The 11,728-nt window shown below is 47.2% G+C and overlaps 1 protein-coding gene across 2 annotated transcripts in view; it reads left to right on the top strand.

Annotated features, from left to right (window-relative positions):
* The first annotated feature begins 10,869 nt into the window (after positions 1–10,869).
* The window catches only part of Prdm2 (PR/SET domain 2), a 100,325-nt gene continuing 99,466 nt past the window's right edge, over positions 10,870–11,728 (top strand). For both annotated transcript variants that reach the window (XM_051171919.1, XM_051171921.1), the window contains exon 1: positions 10,870–10,944. The gene's annotated coding sequence lies outside the window, so the exon portion shown is untranslated. The remainder of the gene's footprint in view (positions 10,945–11,728) is intronic.

Raw genomic sequence — 11,728 nt, 5'->3', positions numbered from 1 at the left:
CAGCTGCTCAGGGAGCAGAACACAGAGGCTGTTCTGTGCACCCAGCTCTTCCCACGCCGTGTCTGCCATGCTGTTCTTCTGCATGAGAAACCCCTAGGCAGGGGCCATCCCTCTCCACTCCTAATGCATCATGAGTGAATGGATATTTTTAGACCGAGGCTATGAGGTTTCAGTCTCCTCATGAGAGGTTCATTCAGCATGGATGTGCTCAGCCTTAAAAAAAAAAAAAAAAAAAATCAGATAAAAGGATACAATTTGGATAAAGAAAATGGCAAGACCCTCGTGTAACCAACTCATTTATGTTTGTTGTTGTTGTTGTTTTTTGGTTTTTCAAGACAGGGCTTCTCTGTGTAGCCTTGGCCACCCTGGACTCACTTTGTAGACCAGGCTGGCCTCGAACTCACAGCGATCTGCCTGCCTCTGTCTCCCTAGTGTTGGGATTCAAGGTGTGTATCACCACGCTCAGCCTAAGAACTGTATCTTTTTTTTATATACATAATTCATTTTTATGTTATGTGCATTGGTGTTTGGTTTGCATGTGTGTCTGTGTGAAAGTGTCAGCTCTTGGAGTTATTGATAGTTGTGAGCTGCCATGTGGGTGCTGAGAAACGAGCCTGGGTTCTTTTTTTTTCATTATTAATTTATTCTTGTTACATCTCAATGGTTATCCCATCCCTTGTAACCTCCCATTCTTCCCTCCCTCCCATTTCCCCCTTACTCCCCTCCCCTAAGACTGTGCCTGATGGGGACTTCCTCCCCCTGTATATGCTCATAGGGTATCAAGTCTCTTCTTGGTAACCTGCTGTCCTTCCTCTGAGTACCACCAGGTCTCCTCCTCCAGGGGACATGGTCAATTATGAGGCACCAGAGTTCGTGTGAAAGTCATATCCCACTCTGCACTCAACTGTGGAGAATATTCTGACCATTGGCTAGATCTGGGTAGGGGTTTAACGTTTACCGCCTGTATTGTCCTTGGCTGGTGCCTTAGTTTGAGTGGGACCCCTGGGCCCAAATCTGCCTATCATAATGTTCTACTTGAGGGCAGTTTGATAATATGTCCATTTAGCAAAATAGTAGGAGGAGTTTCACCTCTGGGTCCTGTCATCTTCCCAGCCATGGGTTGGTTCTTGGTCAGATTTACAGGGGCAAACATGTATTCACTCCTATGGATCAGATCTTAAAGCCAACTAAAGAGTAATCCATTACCCCCATAATAACACTGCCAAGCCAGCCATTATTGTAGCACACGGAATTCTCAGTTGGGTAAGAATGTTGATTCCTCTCCTAGCCAGAGGCTGTATAGCACTCTCTGGTACTATAAAACCTGTCTATTAGGTAGATTTCTCCATGACCTGTGACGAAAGCATGCAATGTCTTCAGCAATAAAGTATTTGTTGTCGTTTTTTGTTTTGTTTTGCCTTTCTTTCTTTCTTTTTTTTTTTGTTTTTGTTTTTCAAGACAGAGTCTCTCTGTGTAGCCTTGGCTGTCTTGGACTTGCTTTGTAGACCAGGCTGGCCTTGAACTCACAGCGATCCGCTGGCCTCTGCCTCCCGAGTGCTGGGATTAAGGGCATGAGCCATCATGCCCAGCTTTGTTTTGTTTTTCGAGACAGGGTTTCTCTGTGTAGCTCTGGCTGTCCTGGACTCTCTTTATAGACCAGGCTGGTCTCAAACTCACAGAGATCCACCTGCCTCTGCCTCCCATGTGCTGGGATTAAAGGCATGCACCACAATACCTGGTTCAGCAATAGAGTTTTACCATTAAGTGCTGATTGGCAACCAGGGGCAAGAGCAATAGCCTGTATTGTTTGGCGGGTCTCCAGGATACCCCTGACTAACAACTGAAGGAGACGTATCTCATACCTGGCACAGGAGTTTTTTTTAAAGCTACCTATGTTTTTTGTATAGGGTAACTCCAACTAAACTTAAGCGTGTGTGTGTGTGTGTGTGTGTGTGTGTGTGTGTGTGTGTGTGTACTACTAGATTTCTATATGCCTTTTTCAAACATACTTAGTGTTAGTTATCTGTATTGCAAGCCCCTCCTCTTCTGTACTCTCTAACCCCTCTCCCCATTTCTCCACTTGGTATATTGATATACCAGTAAAAAGAAGTCTCACTATGTTGCCCAGGCTAGCCCTGCACTCCTAGGTTCAAATAGTCCTCTTAGCCTCCTCATAGCTGAGATTACAGGCAAACACTTCCACCACGCCAGGCTCATACCACTCTTTTGTCCTTGCTGGCGATTGAACCCAAGGCCTCCTGCATGCATGTCAATCAGGTACCCTACCACTGAACCACACCCTTAGTTCCTGCCATTATTTCCCCCAACTCTCTTTGCAGTCTTACAAGATTAGCTTAGCCTAGAGAATTCAATGCATATGTACTTGTACAGTGTGTAAGCTAACGTATTTGTGATATTAAATTTTCATGAAGGGAGCCAGGCGTGGTGGCGCATGCCTGTAATCCCAGCACTCATGGAGGCAGAGACAGATGGATCTCTGTGAGTTTGAGGCCAGCCTGGTCTACAAAGTGAGTCCAGGACAGCCGAGGTTACATAGAAAAACCCTGACTTGAAAAAGGAAAAAAACAAAGACATCAACAACAACAACAAAACAAAAAAACATGAAAGGCAACAAAAAACCAAGTTAGTGAAGAAAGGGTTTATTTGGGCATATGGTTTCTGAGGGACAGGGGCCTATCATGACAGGGAGGCATAGCAGTGAGCAACAGGGGCTGCAGCAGGGGCAGGAAACTGTACACACACATTCTCAATTCCAAGCAGGAAGCAGAGAGAATTTAACCTCAAGGCCTTTTCCCAGTGACACACTTCCTTCAGCAAAAATGCAGCTCTGAAACCTCCCCAGACAGTGCCATGAATTGGGGACCAAAGTTTTGTTTGTTTGTTTTCAAGATGCATTTATTATGCATACAGTGCTCTGCCTGCATGTACACCTGCCCGTCAGAAGAGGGCACCAGATCTCATTATAGATGCTTGTGAACCACCATGTGGTTGCTGAGGATTGAACTCAGGACCTTTGGAAGAACAGTCAGTGCTCTTAACCTCTGAGCCATCTCTCCAGGCCTCAGGGGAACAAGGTTTTTAATAGCCAAAACCTTGGAGGATGTTTCTTATTCAAACCACCACTAGAAGGGATTAAAAAAAAAATCTGAAAGAGCTCTTGGGATGGGAAAAATAATAAAATATGAACAATACTCTTTTTTTTAAAAAAAGATGAATCTGGGCTTTATATTACAGGCAAGCAGAAACCTATCTCAAGGCGAGGCTGGATAATCCAATGCACAGTTATCCAGCCCAGCTTTGGGGACGGCTGTGGCATTTGCAGCAAGATGTACCTTTGACATGGGAGATGGTTTCCTACTAAGTAGAATGTTTAGCATCCTGCCTGGCTGGGACTGACTGGAAGGCAGACCTGCTTTCTAGTTAAGGATGACACTGCTGCTGCCTTTGCAAAATGCCCCCTGAAGATAAACAGTCTCACCGAGCTTCACAATGAAAGTTGGTCACAAGCTGGCTTACGGGGGTTGGTGTGGCTGCTTATACAACCCAGCTTTGGTGTTTCAGCGCTGACAGGCGCTGCCTTGCTTATGACCCTCTTCTATGGTTGCCTGATATTGTTGAAATAACCTTTGTGGCAAAGGAATGTGAGGAATTCTTCTCATGAATGCCTAAGAATTCATATTTCTGTTGGTAGTCCAAGAGTCTTATAAGGAAAGCAGCGTTCCAATCCCTCAGGCAGGACGAAGGAGGGAAGAAACCCGACTTTAAGGCATCGTTTTCCCCAATGTGGAGGACTGAATCTAGGCTCTGCCTCTAGCTAAACCAGCATGCTACTACTGAGCTGTGTCCCAACCTTGGCTGTGGCTAGGTTTTCTATTCTAGAGATCATATTTAAGTGGCAGAACAGAGCACTGTGTTTATTAGTCGACAGTCTCTGTGAGGAAGATGTGCGTCTGTCACTGAAACGCGACGGAGCTGTTACACAAGTGTTGCTCTCTCGTGGCCTTAAGACACACACACACACACACACACACACACACACACACACACACACACTCAGGAGCTGCACTTCTTAGACAACCAGCACACAGGTAGCTGCAGATATTGGTTTTAATGAGATCCAGAGAAGAAGAAGCGACGCACGTGGGCTCTACTTATGGGTTGGGAAAAGCCTTCCGACATTCACCTACCCTGTGGCCCGAGAATGCAACCTTTCAGTGGTGTTTTTTTGCAGATACAATCCGTTGAGACTATTGCCCTCGTGTAGGGGGAGCCTCGAAGACAGAGACTGGAGTTCTTTCCAAGAGCCTTTTGTGAGGGTAGAGGCTGCTGATGGGATGTGCTCTGTAAGCTGAGGACAGGGGCAAACCCGTAACGTGGAGGGAGACATTCAGAAAGACCTAACCCTTACCCATGCCTGCAGGCTGGTGAGAAAATGCCTGTGTGTTGCTTTAACCCACCGACTTTGTGGTTGTCTACAAAAGGCACGTGACTAAGGAAGATCCCACCCAGAAGCTGGCTGCTCATAAAGAAAGGCTAAGTATGGACGAAGAATAGAAGCAGCGATGGGAAACATTCAGCAAAACAGCAGCGACGCAACCATTCATTTCGGGAGCGTGGGCCTCCAGATGTAGGATCTTTCCAGGAGTCGGGCCCCCTATGTAGAGATGGTTGATGCTGAGGATGTGTGAGAAATGACCAATAGGCAAAGGACAGATTGTCCTGTCTGTGGTTACCCATCAAACGCAGAAAACGCAGCTTCTAACCCTTGGAAGAAAACTCACCTCCCTGTGTGGCCACCTGGGTGTAGCCTGTGGATGTCGGCACCTGATTTATCTTCGGTTCCCTCCTACGCTGCCGCCGTTTCCCGCAGAAAAACATTTCACTTCGTCTTTGTTGCCAACGGATATGTTTTATTCATGCCATCGCGGTGGTGTGTTAGTGAATTAATTCCGCCTTCGAGGACGGCAGAGATGGAACCTTGCCTTTTGTGTTCCTGGGAACAAACTACGAAGGCCTTTGAGCTCCGCACACCGCAGCTTCTGCGAAAGAATGAAGATGGCTACTTAGGGACAGCTGTTTGGGAAAGGCTGGATCTCTTAACTCATTCATTCACGTGTTTGGCTCAAAGGCTGCAGAGGAAAGACTGAACAATCCATTATTCATTTGGGATAGAATAAAATTATCTTTGCTAGAATGGTTATTTTTTTTTATCATTTTGGAGTTGTTGTTTCTGTTTTTAAAAGTTTATTTCAAAAAATGTATTTATTTTATTATTCACAGGTATAGGTGTTTTGCCTGCAGGCATGTCTGTGCACCCGTTGCATGCCTGCAGCCTGCAGATGCCACAAGAGGGCATTGGATTCCCTGGGACTGGAGTTATCGTGAGCTGCCATGTAGGTGCTGGGAACTGAACCCTGGTCTTTGATAGAAAAGCCAGTGCTCTTAACCATCTTTCTAGCCCTCTTTTTCTTCTTTTTAAAAAAGTGCTGGGGTTTGCGGGTGGGGTAGGGTGGGGTAGGGGAGGGCTGCCTGTGAGGTTGGGTATGGTGGCACATGCCTAGCACATGCTTATAGTTGTAAAGACATTAATAATAGTAGCAGCAGCAACAGTAGTAGTGGTGGAAGTTCAAGGTCATCTCCAGCAACTTAGTAAGGTTAAGGCCAGCCCGAATGATAGGGGACTGTCTCGAACAAAACAAAACAAAAGCACAAAACAAAAGGCAAAGCAAAACAAATCCCCTGTCACAGGCAGGAGGATGGCTCAGTGGGCTCTTACTTGCAGAATAAGAGGAAAGGGTTAGACTTTGACTCTCCAGCATGCATGGAAATGGTGGGTGAGTGTGGCAGCCTATCCAGAATCCCAGAGCCTTGGAGCCTGAGACAGGGGACTCCGAGGGGCTTGGGGCTAAGTATACTAGCTGATGGTATTCTAGCTGAATAATAGGAGTTTCGGGTTCAGTGAGGGACTCTGCCTAAGTTAATAAAGTGGAGGGCAGTCAAGAGAGACACCTGATGCCAGCCTCTGGCCTCCACATGCACATATGTGCACTTACACATGCAAGCACACATCCACACACTACACACATATGCACGTAAAAGCCAGCCCGCAAAGAGCACAGCAATAGCAGGAGGGTGCAGTCTTAAGCCCCGACTGTGCTGTAAAAGCTGCGTTTGTAAATCCAGGCTTCTAGCCTCCATTCCACGTTCTTGCAGAGCTGGGGCAGTGTCTTCGTCCCCAGGTCACTGGATGCAGCACTAACAGGAGACACATCCTAGGCTTTGACACCACAAAGTCCTTGGCTCTGCCTCTGGCTTGCCACCAGCTGTCTGTCAACAGGGAATCTCAGCTCCGGTCTCCTCTGTAAACAGCAGCTGTCAAGTCTGCTGCTGAGAAGTCAACAGTCGAGAGCAGGGAGGGTGCTCAGTCCTGGTGACATCCATCCCCCTGCCTACGGTGAGTAGCGGCTGTGTGGTGAGGACGCAGCAGTTTTCTTATCAGACAGTGTAGCTCCAAGTGTTTGTCATATGGCAAGATGCAGCTTTTGTTCCCAGAATGACTAGCTTTGAACTTCATTCATTTTTTATCTAAGGAGAATCCAGAATATAAGCTTTATACCTTTTGGTGGCCCGTGATTGTTTAAGATGTCATTCCTTGCTTGGGCAAATGATGTGGCAGAGAGACGGAGGACAGAGAAGGACAAAAATCACCAAACCAAGGAGGCACTGCTTCTTGTTGAAAAATTAATGTATATTCATAAGAAAAGAGATTTTTGTTTTGTTTTCATTTTGTTGTTCAGGGTGAGCAGTGCATGGCCCGAACAAGCAAGGTTATGGGACAGTTTCCTCAGATTCTGGGGCCACTTCCGATCACCACATCTTTGTCCTTTTCAAAGCTGTTCTGGCCTGAGCATTCAGGGAATATACTTAGGATGATCTGGCCTCATTATGCAGATGTTGCCTCATACTTTGCTATACTAGGAACTGAACCTAGGGCTGTGCACTTGCTAGGTAGGGGCTCGCTAGATGCCTGGTCCATCCTTGCGCTTCCTCTGTAGACTAAGGCATCCTTGAACTCAGGATCTCTCTGCTTTAGCCGCTCAAATAGATGTGATTTCAGGCTTGTGTCATCAGTCCTAGCTCTCTTTATGTTCTCTCTGTTCTCTCTGTCTCTGTCTCTCTGTCTCTGTCTCTCTGTCTCTCTCTGTCTGTCTCTCTGTCTCTCTCTCTCCCCCCCCCTTTTTTTTTAAGATTTATTTATTATGTATACAGTGCTCTGCCCGCATGCACACCTTCAGGCCAGAAGAGAGCATCACATCACATTACATTATAGATGGCTGTGAGCCACCATGTGGTTGCTGGGGACCGAACCCGGGACCTTTGGAAGAGCAGGCGGTGCTCTTACCCGCTGAGCCATCTCTCCAGCCCCTCTCTTCCCTTTTTATGTAAGCTCCTTTTAATTTTTACTTATTGTTTATTTTTAAATATTTATTTATTTATTTATTTATCATTTCTACAGTATTCTGTGTGTATGTGTGCTAGCAGGCCAGAAGAGGGCACCAGATCTCATTTGCAGTTACTGGGGATTGAACTCAAGACCTTTGGAAGAATAGCCAGTGCTCTTAAGCTCTGAGCCATCTCTCCAGCCCATAAGCACCTTTTAAAACTCTTATTTTATTTTGGTTTCCTTAATGCCTCTACCTCCCTTCCAAACCCCTGAGCCTAGGTAGGAGAGAAAGAAGGTTAGAGGGACAGAGGTTGTGGACCTCTTGAAACTTAGTTCTAGCTGGTTAGAGTCCTTGTGTTCTTTGAGAAAATACCAATCTCAGTCGTCAGATTATCCAGAAGTCCAGCTAAACAGCAAATGCAGCCATAGCCTCTCTTGAGCATCCTTGAAATATCCTTTCCTCTCTCTCCAGCAGTGTCTGAGGGTCTTCCCTTTCTCTCTGTGTGTCTCCTCCGAGCCTCTTCTCTCTCTGGGACCTGATATTTATATCCTCCCAGAGTCCTCAGAATTAAACTAACTGCAGCTGGCGAAGACCACGCCCCTCTCTGGGCTGCTGGAGGCTGTTATCTATGGATAAACTAAGGCAGTCCCATATCCCACACTTGGTGTTAAAACAAAAATATATTAGCTGGGTGCAGTGGCGCATGGCTATAATCCCAGCATGCATGGAGGCAGAGACAGGTGAATTTCTGAGTTCAAATCCAGGACAGCCAAGGATACACACGGAAACCCTGTTTTGAAAAAAAAGTTTTTTTTAACATAACATAACTGAGTTTTGAAAGAAACCAAAATTTCCACTACCCCTTTGCCTCCTCCTGCCTGTCTTAGAGAATGCGTGACGCTCTTGAATGTGGTGACAGTTGATAACCGTGACTGGATTGGCTACCATGAGGATATTTACCTTAGAATTTATGCTCGAGAGCATATATATACCGTATAGTTGTCCACCGTGACTACTGGTCTAGCTCTCAAGTGTGTGTCCCTGTGCATGTACGTGCACCGAGGATGAGGTGGTTGCTTCATATGGAGCTGAATGGTCCAGTTAAAAACCTGGTCTCGTTTCTCAGCTGGGAAATTTCTTCCTCCATGTTGGCCTTGGTTCCCACAGCTGCACATGATCTCACCACACATGGCTGTGATGAACACGAGACAATCCATCCACAATGTCTAGGACAGAACCTAGTGCAGAGCCAGTACTGTCTGTCATTCAGGGAGTCTTACGTCCACTTACATTGTCACTGTTATTGTAGTTTAAATTCTTTGATTTTAAATATAAGACTTTTAATCTTTTAAAGGGCAGTTCTGTAGAAATTGTTGAGGTTTTAGTTATAACCACATGCCTTACACACACACACACACACACACACACAACACACACACACACACACACTCTGGGGCTATACAAAACTGCTTTCATCCATTCATTTTTCAGACTCAGAAAGATGCTACCCCCCCTCCCTAAATAAAATTATCTTTTTACTGTTTAGGACATTGTTCTGGGCTTTGAGTTAAATGTGTGGCTTGTGACCATGCCAAGCAATTCTTCAAGGCCAGCACTCTCACACTCTCTGCTCTATTTTCACCTCACTTTCTCCTTTGTAGGTAGTTAAAATTTCCCTGTCTCCCAAGAACAGCACCGCCATGTTCATACCTAATGCACAAGACGCACCAGAGCCGAGCCAGGTGACATGTGCAGCTTGGAGTTTCAGTCATGTTGCGTCTGTTGATAATGAGTGCGTTGTATACTTCCATCTCCTGATAAACAGGCCATGAGTTGTGATGACAGTGTCTCAATTCCTGCTTTCAGTCATTAGCAACACATTTCACCATTTCAAAGAAGAAGGACAATAGTGCTTAGTATACCCCGCAGCTAATTATCACTAATGAAATTACACTGTATTCTTGACAGCCTTTGTCTTTTTGCATCAAACAGGATAAAATATAAAGTTTATTATTCGGTCTGAGATATATCACAGGCTAAAGAATTGAAACATGTCCAAATGAAATACACAGATCAAAAGGACACAATGGATGGTTAGAGATGGGATTTAGACGTACCGAAGGCATATTGAGTAGACGTACTGAGTAGTTCGAATGGCGAAATAACGGTTCCTAAATATCTGACCTCATCTAAATCCCTTGCATTTTAAAGCATTACCTCATACAGAATTTCTATAGATATGACTAAGCAATGAAGAGATTAATTGTGGCTTTTCTGGGTATCCGCAATGTAACTGTTTATAATCCTTTTAAGAAAACACAGGGGGAAAAATCACTACCTACGAAGGAGAATGTGATGCGAAGATGGAGCAGAGGATGTGAAGATGTTGCCCTTGAAGAATTGGGTGGCATGGTCACAAGCCAAGGAATGTTGGCAGTCACCAGAAGCTGGAAGAAGGACATAGTCTTCTTTAGAGGCCTCAGAGGAAGGAAGTATGGGCCTACTGACACCTCAGCTTCGGCCACCTGATACTGGTTTTGGACTCCTGCCTCTACATTTGTAAGAGATTACCTTTCTGTTGTTTTAAGACATCAAATCGGCAACAGCAGCCCAGGAGGAAAACACATTGTCATTTTAAATTAAAGACAGGAAGGACCGACTTGTCAGCTTTCTCTCGAAATGGTGCTCTGGTTTTTACCGTATCACTTTTGACTTGACAGTCCCCTATTTTCTGTTTGTATTTTATCGGAATGCCAGTGGCATATAAATTTTCTTTTAAAATGATGACTTGTGTGGCAGTTTGGTGGCAGACGAAGTGGCGGTCTCCCTTTTTCTCTCAGATACCTCAGGTGATTCTGAGGCAGGGATTAAATTGTAAGGCATTAATCAAGAATCTAAAATCCAACGGCAGCCTGTGTCATATTAGCACAGATTGTAGTGACATCAAGACAGCCAACCAGTTGCACCTGTCTTGCTGGAGTTTATTTTAGTGCATGTGGCTACACTGATCCTTTGCATACAACCTAAGAGGTCTATTTGCTCTTGTTTGCTTGAAACAAGGTCTCATGGTATGGTCCTGCCTATCCTGGAACTCACTAAGTAGACTAGGCTGGCCTCGAACTCACAGCGATCTGCCTGCTTCTACCTCGTGAGTTTTGGGACTAAAGTGTGTGCAGCCCTGATCATCCATCTGAAGGGTGTGCGATTCTCTTAGGAACACTTTGGGGTGAACGGTGGACCAGTAACTGACAGCGAGGCCGACACCGTCCGTCAGGGTCACGCTACGAAGTCGTGCCAGACCCCACCGGAGTCGCGAGCCAAGAGCTACGCGCGGGGTCGGTGTCCGGGGTTGCGGGCGCCGCGCAGACGTCACTTCCGGCCGGAGCCAAGATGGCGGCGGCGCGGCCGCGGGCGCCAGAGCGACGGCGGCGGCGGCGGCGGCTCTGGGCTCGCTGAAGCGCTGGCACGTCGCGCTCTGGTGAGGAGCGGCGGAGCCGGGATGGGTGGGCGGGCCTCGGGGGATGCCGCTTGGTGTCGGTGAGGAGCGTGGCCGCTGCGGCGGGGGCGACCGGGTCGGGCGCTGAGGGGACTGCGGGGCGAGCTGACGCGCCCCCTCCGAGCTTCCTCCGAACCGCCGGCGACCGGTGGCGAGCGCTGACGGACGCCGGCGGGCGGCGACGCGAGCCTCCCCGCCCGGCGGCTCTGAAGTCCCTGCGGCCAAGCCTGCGCTCCCGCTTTGTGGCGGCGCGGCGGAGACGGGGTGCGCGGCTTGCGGGGTCGGCGGGGACCGACCGCACGTGGGCCCCGGGCGGTCCCCCATCCGCAGGGCTGCGCTGGTCTCCGCTCTTTTGTGTGTCCCTAGCTGAGTGTCTTGAGCGCAATCCGCATCCTCGACTTGGTTCTGCGCCTCGAGCCTTTGTGTCTCCCGTACAGTTTCTTTGGGGGTCTAAACCTGGCAGTGGTTCTCCCTGAGTGTTTCCACCTACCCACTGGCGCGTACGTGCGTGTGTCACAGGTGTGCACTAATGTACATACGACTGGTTTGGGTTAGTCAAAAAAAAAAAAAAAAAAAAAAAAAAAAAAAAAGAAAGAAAGAAAGAAAGAAAGAAAAAAGCGCGGTCTACCATGTCTCTGAGGGTTGACAAGTGAGGCACGAAATACACCCTAACAGGGCAGTTGTTCTTCCACGATCCACGCGTGAAGCACCAGCCCACGGCCTGGTACCGTTGGGTCGGGCCTCGAGCTTCGGGAACAATTCCACA

The sequence above is a fragment of the Acomys russatus genome, chromosome 29 (genome assembly GCF_903995435.1).
Source record: "Acomys russatus chromosome 29, mAcoRus1.1, whole genome shotgun sequence".
In the NCBI taxonomy this organism is placed as follows: Eukaryota; Metazoa; Chordata; class Mammalia; order Rodentia; family Muridae; genus Acomys; species Acomys russatus.
Note: the sequence above shows the minus strand (reverse complement) of the source record. Positions and strands in the feature narration are given on the sequence as shown.